The sequence below is a fragment of the Ciconia boyciana genome, chromosome 4 (assembly GCF_034638445.1).
Source record: "Ciconia boyciana chromosome 4, ASM3463844v1, whole genome shotgun sequence".
In the NCBI taxonomy this organism is placed as follows: domain Eukaryota; kingdom Metazoa; phylum Chordata; class Aves; order Ciconiiformes; family Ciconiidae; genus Ciconia; species Ciconia boyciana.
Window position 1 is genome coordinate 87,147,990 of NC_132937.1, and position 15,224 is coordinate 87,163,213.

The window sequence follows — 15,224 nt, forward strand, 5'->3', positions numbered from 1 at the left end:
TAATAACCAAGTCATACTAAACTGTCCGCTTTCAGCAAGATTGCTTTTCGGTCTTTGTATAAAGTTGGAAAAGCGCCACAATGAACACGTCCAAATACCTTTCATAGTCAAAGAGAAGGGTCTGTGACACAAGGTATTTAATAGATGAGAATATAAATTGTAATCCTGGCCTACAGGAAGCAGCTTATGGGACGGTACCGTGTGAGCATACATGTCTCCCACCTCATTACTCTCTCCTTTGGACTGACTTGACGGCGGACTTACAAAGAGACAAATAAATATATTACAAGTAAGTAAAATAGAGGTAGTTTGAAGCAAAGTGTTTACTAGATGACTTGCAAATGCAATTGTTTGCTTGAAAAGCAAACACACGTATGTTTGGATTCCTTATTTTACTCTGATGTCACTGTTTTCTCCCTTGTTCTGTAGGAGTAGGAATTTAGGGAAGAGTGAACTTTTGAGTTGTGTTTGGGGGTTAACAAATAGTTCTGTGTCATTCACAAACCAATGCTGAATTAAGGTGAAGTCAAGTTTGGGACCCTGTGTAAGGGTTTTAAGAGCAGAAGGACATTGTTATTATGCAACCAAAGTGGAATTAGGATTAAAAGGAAGTCAGAAGATATAAACAAAAGCAAATTCAGAGGCAAGGCACTCAAACAAAATGGCTGTGGGCCACAACTATCCATGCAATGCAGCTAGTGCTTTATTAAGTGAAACTGCTTTAGAAACGTATACTAGAGGTTTTTTTCTTTTTCTCAGGGTCAGCCTGACTGGGCAATCACAGCAGAATATTTTCCCCAGCTCTGCTTCTGACCAGGATGAATCAAACACAGTGCTCCTAATTTTCATGGTCACGAGAAGGTAATAAAACTAATACTTATGCATTAGCAAGGGGTTACAGACTATCTCATATGCACTCCCCTGGTCATGCGATAATACTCATGTTCAATATTAAACACACATGGCTTAAAGGGTGCACATGAGTTAATAATCATAATAATATCTGTGTTTTAGATAGTTTTCAGGTGCTGTATGCCATCTAATACTTGATATTACTTGGCTGCTGGTAGCCGTGTATTAAAAAGTAGCTGTCATTAATTGGCAAGCGCAGACATGCATTATTTCATAGCCACAGAGAGCAGCATCAGTGAGTAGCTGAGTGCAGGGAGGCAGCTAAGCAGTGCTTGTCAACTCATCACTCCCTTGGAGAAAAGGGTGAGCAGCAAGATGAGAATGTTTGCTGACTATACAAAACTGATTTAAGTTAGCAGGGGTGAGGGTCATCTGTAAAGAATTGTGGGTGACTTGGCAGTAAAAAAGTAGATTAAATACAGGGTAGATAAATGCAAGATGATGCATGTGCAGAAACCTAGTCCTGACTTTACATAAACAATAGTGATATCTGAATTGGTTCCTGCCACTCAGGAGTGAGAGTTTGAGTATGTGTGGCCTGCATAAACACCAGCTTGCTGTTTGGAAAAGCAAGGCATGTTTTAAGGAAAGGGATGGAGAACAAAACAGGGAACATATTTATGGCACTCCACAAATCTGTGGTGAGCTTGCACCATGAGCACTGTGCCCGGTTGTGTTTCCTGCTTCTTAGAAAGGAAATAGGAGAATGGGAAAAGGATAACAAGGATGCTCAGCTGTCTGGCTTTGTGTCCCTTGAAAGGTGCAATTGGCTAGGCTCGGAGATTTCACTCAAAAGAAATTACTTAGGGAGGATATGCCTGAGGCCTGTGACATCCTAAGTAACTTGGAGAGGATGGATGGCAATTGACTTTTTGAGTACAAACCATCAGAGTTGCAGTAGTGGAAGCCAGGCTCTAAACAAAGAAGAGAAGAAGTTTTTCGCACAGTGACATGGGGGTGGATGCGTGCAGTGCCTTTCTGAATGGCACACTGGGTACAGGGTGTTTCTCTGGGGTGCAGGGGAGATTGGCCGAGTATTTGGAAGAGGGCTGTGTTGAGAGTTAGTGAATAAACACTTAGCCCTCAGGCTCAGGAAATCCCCAGAGCTGAAAGCAGTTGGAGGCTGTAGGAGCGTTGCAGAGGAGGTATTGTATATTTGCCTTGTTTTTCCTCTTCTCTTGATGTTCGCCTCTGGCCTGTGATGGAAACAGGACATTAGACTGAACAGGGTCTTCATCCAAGGCAGTACACCTCTTCCTCTGTATTCACGGAGAATCATGCTGTAACTGATACTTCAACACCTGGAGACACATAATAGCAAGTAAGCCTGTGTGACGGGGTCTTTCAAACCAGACTCAATGTTCATCTATACCAGGAGTTACTTGCAGAGCAGCTGCTGCGCTGTATATTTCCATTTTGCCTCATGATATACTTATTTCTATGTGTCCACAAAGTCTTAATAGCAATCTGCACACAGTTGCATTGCAGTTGCATACCTACAACTAAACCATCTTTTTGTCCTCCCTCAGTAAAAATATTAATTCCATGAGAAACAGATCTAACAAAGTCTTACTTTTCTGTGGGTTTAGCTTTTGAAGCGAGTGGCTGTGGAGAAAAATCTCTTTACTGCTCTCCCCCCTCTCCCGCTCCCTCTCCCGTTTGACGGTTCAGGTGGTAGCATCAATTTTAGCCACATTTGAATTCTGTAGCCAGCAACTGACCAGCCAGTACACACAGGCTGTTGGCTGCTGCCTCTCAGCATGACTAAGGCATTGGATTTTGTCCAATGACTTCAAATGCTTTTATGGGAGAGAACAGTTCAGTTACATCCTTAGGGATGTAAGGCAAAAAATGCCATGCCCTTTGCGATTATATTTCCATCAGGTTTTCAGTTTGATACACCCATTTCTTACATTACCTTAAATAAATAAATGGTGAAGTATTGCTGGCTTCTGGGTGAAAAAGAAGCATGTGACCTATGAAAAACGAAGCGAACTTGTTAAAACCAGAGAGTGCACCTGCTTGGATTTGCATGTTCTCTTTCTGAATTCACCTATGCTATAGCTCATGGATCAGAGATACGCTGTGAATCATCCTGTTGGACAGAATGGGACATGCAGAGTAAATTAAGTTTGTCATCTCTCTGTGAGATTTTCTCATTTGCTCACTACCTGTAGGAGGGGATTTTCATAGTAATGTGACCTGTCTTCACGCTCCATTTATTATCTCCCAATTGATGTATATAATCTTGGTTGAACAGATAGATAATGGAGGAAACACGTAAAGTGTTGAATGCTTGAGCAACAGATCTGAAAAGAACAGGTAGGCAAGAATTGAAGTGCAAGACAAAAATTGGCATTCTTCCCTGACAGGAGATCTTAATGCAAGTTTGTTATTATTTTCTTGTTACAGGAGATGACAGAATGTGAAATTACAATGTAAATCTCTTTTATTTGCTAGCATTGTACATGACTTTTCTGTTTTATTACTTTTACTGAATAGGATTTTAATATGTTTGCTTTTAATATCAATAGAAAACACTGGTTTCACATCTGTGAACAGGAAAATGTCAAGGCATGATGAAAAAATGCTGTTTTTTACTGTTTCAGAGATCGCCACAAAGCTGACTGCACACTTTTGTTGTTGACTGGCAATCCGGAAAGAGAAATCCTATTTCACTATTTTACCAGGAAAATCCTCTTTCTCTTCCATGCACATAAAGAATGGGAAGCTGTGGCAAAACAACAAACATGTTCTGCAATGGTGGCATAGCAGCCTTTGATGATTTGGTATCTTCAATACAAAGTATAAAAAGTTTGTAGGAAAGTAGGAAACTCTATTTTTTTCTGAAACTAAGGTACTGGGAGGTTTTTCTTGCTCCACCAATGGCTGGTAGAGGAGATGCTATGGAAGTGGGTTTGAAGACCTGTCTCAACTGTCATGAAGTCAAACTCTTCAGGTTTCAGGGCTTTTTTTCCAAATGTGCAAGGCTTGTCATGTGTAGGGATATTCACATATCACGTAAAAGGGCTGTGTGCATTGGCAGATTTTTTCCCCCTCTAAATATTCCTATCTGGCCAGTTATTTAATCCATGCAAGAACCTTTCCCATAGCAACTTAGAAACATTAAGAAACTTTGCCTGATGTTTTAGTCACCTTTTCTTTCTATTAAGAGGATCTTGGGCATTTCTGAGACAGAAAATCAGTACATCATCTATGACACTAATCTCCAAGGCATGAGACGTAGCTGTATTGATGGTGAAAGGCTGAGCATTCTGGAGAAAAGTGTAAAATTCTGGTCTTCCTGATATATTTAAGGAGAATGAGAATGTAAATATTTAAAAATAAATTCTTCAAATTTCTGCTTTATATCATTCAATGTATTATACCTTTAGGTTTTTTTTAAGCCATACCATAAAGAGATTCTTTTTATGATTGCTTCCAAGTCAGCCTGACTTGTTCCTGTGTGCAGAGTAGCTGGAACAGAAAACCATAAAACAGCTGACAAAGTCTGCTGTAGCAAGAAAATCGTGTCCCAGTTACCAGGATTTAAGCAAGATGTGTCTCTTCCGGTACTTGCAAATCTCTGCAAAACATTTTGATGCCCTTCTCCACAGGTTTGATCAGCTCTCTCTCCAGAATTTGGTTTCCTAATGTCAGCCGCAAACATGTGATGAGAAGTGCCTCTCACAGTGCTGGCCCATGCACCTCCAGGCCCCTGTCCTGCTCTTCAGGACAGATGCCACCAGGAACCGCGGCCAGTTCAGTGCGTTGAAGCACGGGAGGAGAAGGAGGGTGTGGAATTGATCCTAGTGACTGGACCATGTGTTTTAGGTTCACACCAACCTACCTGTGAGAGAAATATGGAGCCAACATATGGCTTAAGCCTCCTAGGAATGCAGGACCAGTGGGAGGTGCTTCTGAGGGACTATGCCATCCACAACATTTGAATCCTGAACATAATCTGAATGTATCCTCTCAGCATGACCAGAAAATAGTTTCTGATCAGGGTCTCCACTTGCTGCCTGGATTCCTTCAGTTAGTTGATTTTGTTGTCTTAGTTTTGTTGTTTTTTTTTTTTCCCTAGGGGAAGACTTGGCTTTGCTTGGCCAGAAAGTGTAGCAGTGACCATACCAATTTAACATGCAACATTCATTGATTTCTCTCTTGTAACAGGGAAAAATGGGTTCCAAAGGTTTTAATACCCCTGATTTAGTTGAAACTGTTCATTAGTGACGGAAAATCAAAAGAGTTCCTGATGCCCCTAACTCCTTCCTTACAGGTTTGAGTCATACACTACATTCCTGTGCCACTTCCCCTTCACCCAAATGTACCTGGTTAATCTGTTCAAACTTTTGCATAGCAGCAGCAAGGTAAAGCCAGATCCTCCCATTTATTTTTGAGATTGGTTTGCTCTCTTTCATAATTGGTTTTCTTTGTGGTATAGGTACACTGAGCTTTGCTATTTGCTGGAACCCTTTTTCTGAAAAGTGTGGTACATCCAGTTATTGCCTGGAGCTTGGGAAGTAATTTGTGAAGAAAAATAAAAAAGAAGGGGAAAAAAAGAGTTTTTTCTCTTCCTGACCAGATTTGGGATCTAGTTAGTGATGTAGTGACATGGCACTTTTGTTGCAGGAGGCTGCACTTGCTTGGTTTTCGCTCAGCCAGAACTTTAATTACAAAAGAGGTCAAAGGCTCCCTGTTTTCAGCATCCTCTTTGAATTTGTAGGCAATGAAATGGTTTACCATCGAGTGAAAGCATCCTCACCTGTCTTGGAAAGCATCCTGTCTAGCATCTGGCTGTTCCCTGGTTGGAGACCTGACACACGCAGCTGCCAGCCGTCGCAGCCGATGCACCACCGCTGCAGTCCCGTGCTGGGAGGGATGTGTTACTTTTTGGTGAGTCTGGATGTGCTCTCTCTCTCTAGGGTGTGTCAGCATGGTTAGTGTTAAACTCAACCAGCTTGGATTTTGATCTGTCAAAGTTTGGATTTTCCTCAAGTCACATTTTCTCACCTCTTGTTTTTCCAGTTTTGGCGTTTTTTGTGGTTTTTTTTCCCTGAGATTCGCAGGAAGTCCTGAATGTTGCACATTTTCCTAGGTTACGCTTGAGGTATTTTTATGAGTTTCAACTCCCCCCCCCCTTTTTTTTTTGGCTTTTCTGAGAAACCAAGAAAAACAGAGTTGATGAAGTCCCGGCAACATCTCATGGATTCATTAACTTTTACCTTGGTGTCTACCAAAGTCTGAAAGTGCCTGTACAAATCACCTCAAACATCCATGGACTTGGACGTTTATCTGCACTAACCACTCCATCTCTTCTCTGAGCAATGTAATTTCTCATGGTACATTCAAAAGCACTGGAATGCTTTATCCCAATTTCTTTATTTTCTGAGTCTGTGCCTCCTGTTTGTCTATAGGAGTGGTCTTCTGGAACATTTTAGTGCAGTGACATACAACCTCAGTTTCTGCCTTAATACCCATATAATTTAAATACTTTCCTTTTTTTTTCATAATTTCATTGATTCACTTGATACTGTGAAACTTGCTTTCTTGCCACTTCTTACCTTTCCCAAAGTGGTTGCTCAGAATTACATACTGCCGCAAACTTCTATACAACACAAAATCATCTTAACTTAGGCAGAATCCTGGTTGCAAAGTTCCTCACACAGGACATAAATTCTCTTGACTCATACGTTTACGTGGCAAATCCCGGAGGACCCACCCGGTAAGCAGTATGCTTTCGTGGTAGCAGATAACAAGAACTTTACTTGCTAACTTAATCACGCAATATAATGATTAAATGAAGACCAGCATGATACTAATATGATATGGCAAATTCTTGTGCTGTGGTACATGTCTAGCAGGTGTGTTTGGAAATTAAATGCAGACAAAGCATGCTTGCTGGCTACTTGGCATACAAGCTATTCTTCCTAATCTTTTGCTTCTGGAAAGACTCAATCCATCTGTCCTTTACCTTTGACAGTTTCTGATGCTGTAACTCCTGCTTAGTCTAACTAAAGCTAACTTGACTGAAGCTGTCGGTAAGTTACTCATAGGTTCCAACCTAGCACTTATGTTCTGATTCTGTTCTCATGTTTAATGATTATCAGATCCTAATTTCTGTATTATCTTATAGTAAATTCTATACTTAGGCATCTTTAAAAAGTTATGATTAAATGGGAATTCTATGTGTTCCATGATTGCTTCAGAGAACTGCAGCAGATCTGTAAAGATCAGTAAATCATGACTCCCTTTTACAGTAGCCACATTGCTTTCTTCTCAGCAGATCATCTTTATGCAGCTGTACATTAATTCCATTCTCTGTTATCATTTCTACTAAGGTCTCTGGTGTGGAGACCAAACTTACTGCTCTGTCATTTTTTTGTGTCCTTCCTGAGGGTTTCCTTGACAATTCTGAAAATGGGAAATAAAAGAATTATTTTGCCCTAAGCTACAGAAAGTGTTAAAATATTTTTATTAAATGCATAGCATTTTTTGTGAATAAACAAGATAAAACCGTGCAGTTCTGTCTGTTGGAATGATATAGCATGAATAACATACAGCGTATTCACGTGCATATTTTAATAAACTTTCTGGGTACCCTGTTTGCATGAGAAAGCGATACACTGACGGCTTACTTAAAAAGGTTTAATTAATGTCTGTGATAATGACCACTAGAGGGTGCTCTTACTACTCCGCCACGACTGCCGTTGGGCTTGCATCCGCAGAGCTAATGGGACAACTAATTTTAACACTATAAAAATTTAAGTGAATTCGTAATAAGTGGAATCTTGCTAAGTTATTTGAAACCAGCTATAATGCTTGGTTGTATAATCCCCACCCAAATACGCTTTCCTCTAACTTGACACTAAGCCAGACAGTATCTTCAGTTACGCAGCTTCGCTTTAATGCAGTGTGGGTTTTTACATTAACACAGCTGTAAGAATAGCAAGAATTTCCGTTTACTTTAGTTACACGTCTCACAGCTACAAAGTACATAGTAAAATGTTTCGTATTTGATACAAAAGTCAACAGCTCTTTTCCAAAAAGAAAAAGAACTTCGATGTTTGGTACTGCAAATGCTGCAGTCAAGTTTTTGCACTGGACGACCTTCTGCAAAAGAACTTAATTTTGCTTTCCCTCTTGTTAGTGATTTATTCAGTGAAGCTGGACAAGTAACTTACTACTCTGTTTTCAAAGACACCTCATTTTCCACGTCCCAGAATTTATCATTTTTGGTGAGTTTTATGCCTCTCTTTCCTTGTGTGTAAAATGAGAGTGTATCCATCTTGGTTTTAGAATGCCTTAATGCCTTAAAATGCCACTTACATTCCTAACAGAGAGTGGATGCAATGTTAGAGCGGCATTTCCCACCTGACTGCCAGTTAGTGAAGTATGTGTGTTAAACATGATTCAGTACACAGGTAAGCCACTTGGCTAACCTGGTCTCAAATGCGATGATCAGACTGCTGTATTTGCACACACATCACTAATCTTTTGTGCCGGTTTGTGCTGACACCATAACAACTTCCAAGTGGACCACCCACTCTGCAGTGCAGGAATGCTTTTTACACAATCGACAGACCTTTGGGTTGTTTCCTTTTTTTTTAAAAATCCTGTTCCTCTGAATCTGTCGTTTATAGAACAATAGATGCAAACAATGGTAGCAACGTTCAGTTTTCTGTGTGTTCCTGCTGCTGACAAAAGAGCATCGAGACTAGAGGAGGGAATTTTGCCTCTGTAGAAGCTGACGCTGATGAGATTTACTCCCGCTGTAAGTCACACTGTGCAGTTTTGAATGAAGCAGCCAGCTTCTGGCTGATTCTTTTTTCTCTTTCTCTGAAACTGAAAGGAGGCAGCCCTGAGAGGCACAGCAACTGAGGCGAAAGCTGCTGAATTAACCCAAACCACAGCTACGTCACTCTCGAGTCAGACGTCCAGGGGCTTGTGCAGATGCTAGGACTGCCAGCCAGCATGGCAGGGCAGCGAAGGCTCTGTCCCGTCCTTACAAGGGGGCTTCCAGCAGCACCGGGGTGCCTCTGCTGGGAACGGCCATGTCTGTGCTAGGGCTAGCAGCACGGAGTAGCCCTGCCATCTTAGAGAAGCCCCTGCTGACCTGACACTACTCCAAAAGGCCCATTCAGTGAAGTCTGTACTTTTTGTCCATTTCAGCTCTAGTTTGTTGAAGCCTATTTCCTAGACTTTCTGAATTATGATTAAAAATATAGGTCTATAAGGCACCTAAGGAAAATGCATCCTTTCTATGCACTCCCCAGGGCAAACAGTGGTGTACTCCTCTGTATTTAATGTGAACTTCAGTCAGCATAAAAGTTATGTGTGAGTCATGGGCACACGTTACAGTGTCCTCAAGCCCCCCGTGATATCTCTTCAGTCACCTCTCTATGGGAGTGCCTAGCACCAAGACAGCTGCTAGCAAGATGGTACAAGATCACATAAGGGATTAGGAGCACAGTTCTAGTAAAAATCTCTGGACAGCCATCAGAAGCAAGGAACCAATTAATTAAACAGAGCCTGCTCTGGGTGCCCTCCTGCTGGCTCACAGGATCTTAAAGCACTTGGAATCCTTACATTAAAATTGTCTTCTATAGAAAGTGGTTCCCTGGTGGATTGTCACACATCTTTCTTCTCTCTTCATACACTAGCTCCATTGATTAGCAGTGTGTAGTCCAGCTAGGGAGGAGAAGAGGAGAACCACTCAGGATGAGCTAAATAAGTGTAGCCTTTCTTAAATTTTGGAGACCTCTGTATCTGGGGAGTCGCTCTAGAACCAGGATTCCTGAGCAAGTCCCCTTTCTCCCATGCACAAATTTTGTCCAGGCCAAAAACCAGAATCTGGGCTGTTTTTCCAGTATTTGTGAGTGTCTGGTAGTCTATTCAAAGAGTAGCACTGTGTAACGCAGCAATAAATATCTCCGAATGCACGGTCAATATCCAGGCATCCTGAATGGCAACAACAACATGTGTGCAGATCTATTTTTTCTGTGTACAACCAGTGAATCCAAAATGACCTGAAAGCTTCAAAACCTTGGTCCATGATTTCTGTGGTCAACCTGCTTGTGTTCACCAGTTCTGGGTGTTCTGGGCACACCTGTAAAATCGTCCTCTCTGCATGTTCAGTAAATCCAGCGTGCATATGTAGTGCTCACCATGGAACTGCTGCGCAGCACGTATGCGTTGAGATGACATCTGGTAGAAATATGGGAGCCTTATACAACAGTTTTAATGATTATTATGTCATTACCCCAACTGAGAGTCTGATGTGGGATAAAAATCCTGTGTCGAATTTCTGCTTGAGGCATTTTGGCTCCAGCCACAATGTGCAAAGAATCTTTCACAAGATAATGACATTTGACCACCATTGTAAGACTCCGGTCTACACATTGCTGGGTCAGTTTCTGTTACTTCTGGGCCCTCCAGCTGCACAGAAAGAGCAAGTGATTTGAGTTGCTTGGTTGCAAAAGGGACAAGGCAAATGTACATTAGAGTTTGCCTGCTTGAGTAGTTGGATCTGGCCCATCTCAGTGCATTCAGTGCTAAACAATTGTGAATTTGCTTAGTAAACACCTGAGATGTGCCAGAAACTGGAGAAATAAGTGAGATAAAAAAGAAGGACATGCTTTGAATTGCTTTCATGCTTATCTTTTCAGTCAGTAAACAAGCACATGGATAGCGTCTCCAGATTCTGCAAAGCTCTGTCAGATGTGTGTTCTGCTTCCTAAGGTTTGCTGTTAGTGACAGAAGATGCTATTCAGGTCTTGTCAGTGTTGCAATAATTTACGCTTCCTTTCCCTTCCACCAAGAAGAGCAAACTGGAGACAGAAGGGAGAGAGAGAGAGAAAGAGAAAAATAATATTGTTGTTATTACTGAGAGGATAGAGGGGATTTTCATGAAGGAATTCAGCTAAGGCTGCAGATCTGAGCTGTCACGTGTGTACCATACCTCTTTTGCTAGCTCCAACAAGTGCCTCTCTGAGTGATGATTTTGCTCCTCTTGCAGCCACGTGAAAATTCAGGCTTCTCATCTAAGCTGGTCCTTTAAACTGTCCATGACATTAACTGGGGTCCATGGGAGACTGCTACAGGTGATTTGAACTTTGTGTCTTAGGAAGGGTTGAATCACAGGAGCTGCCCGTTTCTCTCCTTTAGGGTAAAGTGAACCACTTTCCAGTGTCCACCTGATCCCACGTGGGACAACAGGGATAGTGTCATTGCCTGTTCCCACCTTTTCTATCTGGGCAGCAGTTCCTCAGGGCAATGGAGCTGGTGCTGCGGAGCCTGGCGTACCTGGCTCAATGGGGCACTGAGCTTGGGTAGAGCTGGTTGGTGATACTTTTGTTTAAAGAGTAATTAGAAGAAAAAGAGATTGCTTCTGTTTTCTTTAAAAACCTCCAAGTATTCCCCAGAGGGCACCACGTGAAGGCTGCTACATGCAGGATCCTAAGGATGACTCTTGACACCTTCCTACCCTTACCATGGACAAGGCAACACCTGTGAGATTTGTGGGAATCGCTATTACAGATAATCCTTCAATGAGATAGTCAGAAAAGTGGCTGAAGGTGCTTCAGCATGTGTGCCAGGCACAGCTCCTCCCTCACACAAATCCTTCCCAGTACTGCAGAGCAGGCGGCAGTGCAGAGGTACCGTGTGAGTCAGAGAGCTGATGGCTGAGCACCGAACCACCCCAGAAGTCTGGGTTGGTGTCTCAATCGCGCATGGAGGAGGTTGTTCCTCTGTCAAAAACATTTATGTATTTGATTAAACATGGATGATCAGTCCTGGCTTGCAAGGCTGGTCACACCAGGTGGGATATGGTTCCCAGAATCTGACAAAGATTTATGTCAGAAGGCATCTCTGGAAGTTTCCAGTCCAACCCTGTGTGCCCAGCAGGGCTCACCACAACGCTAGGTCAGGTAGCTCAGGCCCTCATCCGGTTGAGTGCTCGATATCTTCAAGGATAGAGATCCCACCACCTCTCAGGTGCCCGTCCCAGGGCTTCACTGCTCTCATGGACAAGAGTTTTCTCCTCACAACCAACTGCTCTTGCAACTTGTGCCCTGGGGCTTTCTGCCCCATCACCGGGCACCTCTGAGAAGAGTCTGGCTCTGTCTCCTCTGTAACGCTCTTCAGGCAGTGGGAGACTGTAACTAGGATCCCCCTCAGCTGTCTCCTTTCCACACTAAGCAAACTTTCCTTCATACAGGTCATTAACTATGTTTTGCAGAATGGCTTCAGCCAAGAACATCTCTTTAAAACAGTCAAAAATATGTTAATCTCCAGTCAGGAGCTGGCAACGGGCAGCGTGAAGGCAGGGCATATTTTCTTTAGATGGCACAAGGCAGCATGCTGACTGGAAGTCACTGTGGCCAGTTTTTAATGACGATAGTAATGATTAATGATGCGCGAGGATGAGGCGGGGCAATGGGGAGGTGCAATTCTCTGTGAATGGTTCGCCACGGTTGGCTGTCCCAGGAGAGGATCTCATGCTCCTCCTTACCCAGCATCACAGTTTGGCCTGTTTTCTGGGGCAGGGTATGTTCCTCCTGACCACAGCAATATTTGCTTTGGTGGCTTTTCTCTTCTCCCATTACTTTGTCCATCCACTTCTGTGAGTTTGTCTTGTGGGTTTTCGAGCCAGGCAAAACTGCTGGATCTACAATAACTAACGGTAATGGGTCACATAGCTGGGTTGCGTATGGTAAGAAGAAATACCTCCTCTGGCTGAATGTAAAGCTGCCGTCTGCTAGTTTCATTTGTTGCCTCTTTGTTCTTGTACTGAGAGACACATGAGTAGTTATTGCCTATTGACCTTCTCCTTGCCTCTCATCACTGATGGGATCTACTTTCACTCTAGTCATCTCTTTTCTAGACCAATGTGTCTTGATATAGTTGGCTGATGAAGAAACTCTTCCTTACTTCTTATCATCCTCCCAATATCTTTCTGTTCTTTTGCAGTCCCTCCATCTCCTTTCTGAGCCAGGGAGGTAAAGGTTATTACACCAGTGGCATTGTAGGAGGCATGTGAAAGAGGAGACTTAAAAGGAAGTGTTCGGATATGTTTAGCAAGGAGGATAGAACTGGCCAGTTGCTGGTTGTTTATCTAACGTTTTCTCTGGTTGTCTGAAGGCTTCTCAGTGATGTAGGCAAAAATTATGACCTGGTCAAGATCTTACCAGCATCACTGTCACCTTCTTCTTTGTCCAGGCCCTCATCCTTTAGGCATCTTCAGCAAAGGTGAAGTGATGGTGTAACCATTTCCATATTGCCTAATTTTCTGCCTGCAAAGATGTGTTTGAAAACAGAGACAGTCCCTTCCCCTGCCCCGAGGACAAGAACTATATTCTTATGAGTGCACTTTTGAAGAAAAACTGCTCCTTTTATTTCATACCTCTCTTTTCTTTCCTGTCTACAGTGGTCAAAAGGTACTGTTTCAAGGTGGCATCTGAAAACTCACTCTCACTCATTTGCCACTGGCAGGTTAACACAGATTGTACCATGACTGCCCCACAGGTGCAATCTGGAGATGTTTTCCATATTTGTTGCTGGGGCCAGTTTCAGAACCCAGACCAATCCTGTGTGTGTAAATGGCTTTGTCAGGTCCAGGTGCTGAGATGAGACAGGGCACTTCATCAATGGCCTCTAAGGCAGAGGCACCCACAAGAGTTACTCTACAATAGGACTAGGAAGACTGGAAAGTAGAAGAGACCCTTCAGAGATGATGTGACCCATGAAATGAGGCTGCTGGAGAAACATCTGGCAGGAGAAGACAGTTCTTGCAGGGGCTTGCAGTGGGCCATCGAGGGCCCACAGCAGGTAATACTGGAGTCATTCTCCCTGCAAGCACTTTTGTGTGTGAGGGTCACAGCAGAATCCTCAAGCCCTGAAAGCAATTCAAGTCAAGCTAATACCACAGTTATTAAAGCATCTGAACCTGTTGGTTTTACTATTAGAAAATGGCTTCTCAGACATGCCTGGAAGAAATGGAGCTATTTTATTTTCTGAGTTGCCTTCTGCAGAGGAAAGGGGGGGGGGAAGTGTTTGGGGAGAGGAGTGTTAAAGCTCAGCTAAGGCTGAAAAGCACTCAGGATTGTAGACAAGGGAAGGCTGGCAGGATTTTCTATCTGCTTTCAGCATTTATTAAATATGTGTAAATACATGGGTCTGGATTTGGCATAGGAGTCAGCCCCCATTTTTGCTGGCACAGCCCAGATCTCAGAAGCTTATTGCACAGGGCTTGTGGCAGCCAGAGCAAGAGCTGCTCTTTGTGCAGATGTGGCTGTCCTAAAGTAAGCAACAGGCACTCAGGGGGGCAGCAGAAGAACAGATGAAGCAGTACTCTGTAATTTTCTACTAGGAATGATATGCTAGTGAGATGCCCTGTGCTTTTTACAGAATTATCCTCTCTTGCTGCTGGGATATTTTCTCCTTCCAAGTCATAAAATACAGCTGAAAAGCAAAAATGCTGCTTTAAGAATAGCCCAGAGAGCAGCAAAGAGCGGATTTTTGCAAACCATTTTTTCAAACCATCGTTCCTGGTCTCCCTGCCCACAAGCCATCCCCACGGTTCAAGGCACAACCGTTACGGTGATGCTTTAGATACACATACAACAGTGGGTGGCTCTGTAATGCCATGAGATCTGCATTACCTGTGATAAGAGAAGACGTGACGTGTATGCTACTTCGGCCTTAAATCCCATGGCATCTGTCCTTCCCCATCTCGCAGTTCTGCTTCATGACCCAAATCTTCACCTAAATACCATCTCTGTGCTTTCCTTTAAGTTCCACCAAAACCTGCAGGGGCTCTTGTACCTATGACAGCTTCTTCCTCTGGCTGCATACCCAAGAAAGTGTTTTAATGAAGTAGAAGATGGACAGAGGTTTTGTGCTCCCCTGTTATTCCTTGCAGCAAACGCATGCCCACTGGGGAAATCAGATTGTTTTCTTGTTTAAGGAGTCATTGGAGATGAACCTCCTTTCAAAGTCCTGGCAGGATAAAGCTCCTTCTCCTGGCAGCAATTGAAACACATGCCATGAGAGGAAGCACTGGGGTAGGTGGCATCGCAGACTCCCAGGGATGGAGGAGAGCTGGCTGGTGCAGGGAGATATCATACATACAACCTCTGCATCTGCATGGATATCTATCTGACCACATGTTGTAGCAGCTCTGCCAGCTTTTTTCAGTCTGTGGAGATTGCTGGGGTGGAGGAAGGGAGAAGAAGTCCTACTCTTTGGGGTATGGATATTTTACACTGTGGCATGCAGCGCTGCTGAGGAAGATGGACAGGGAGATG

General features: G+C 43.1%; 1 long non-coding RNA gene across 2 annotated transcripts; it reads left to right on the forward strand.

The window, feature by feature from the left end:
- The first annotated feature begins 153 nt into the window (after positions 1-153).
- LOC140650905 (uncharacterized) lies at positions 154-7,224 on the forward strand. 2 transcript variants are annotated; one of them, XR_012042194.1, is made up of 4 exons: positions 154-289; positions 760-861; positions 5,642-5,811; positions 5,944-7,224. It is a non-coding gene; the product is annotated as an uncharacterized lncRNA (long non-coding RNA). The 2 variants fall into 2 exon arrangements; XR_012042193.1 differs by having other exon boundaries at positions 5,642-7,224.
- The last annotated feature ends 8,000 nt before the right edge of the window (positions 7,225-15,224 follow it).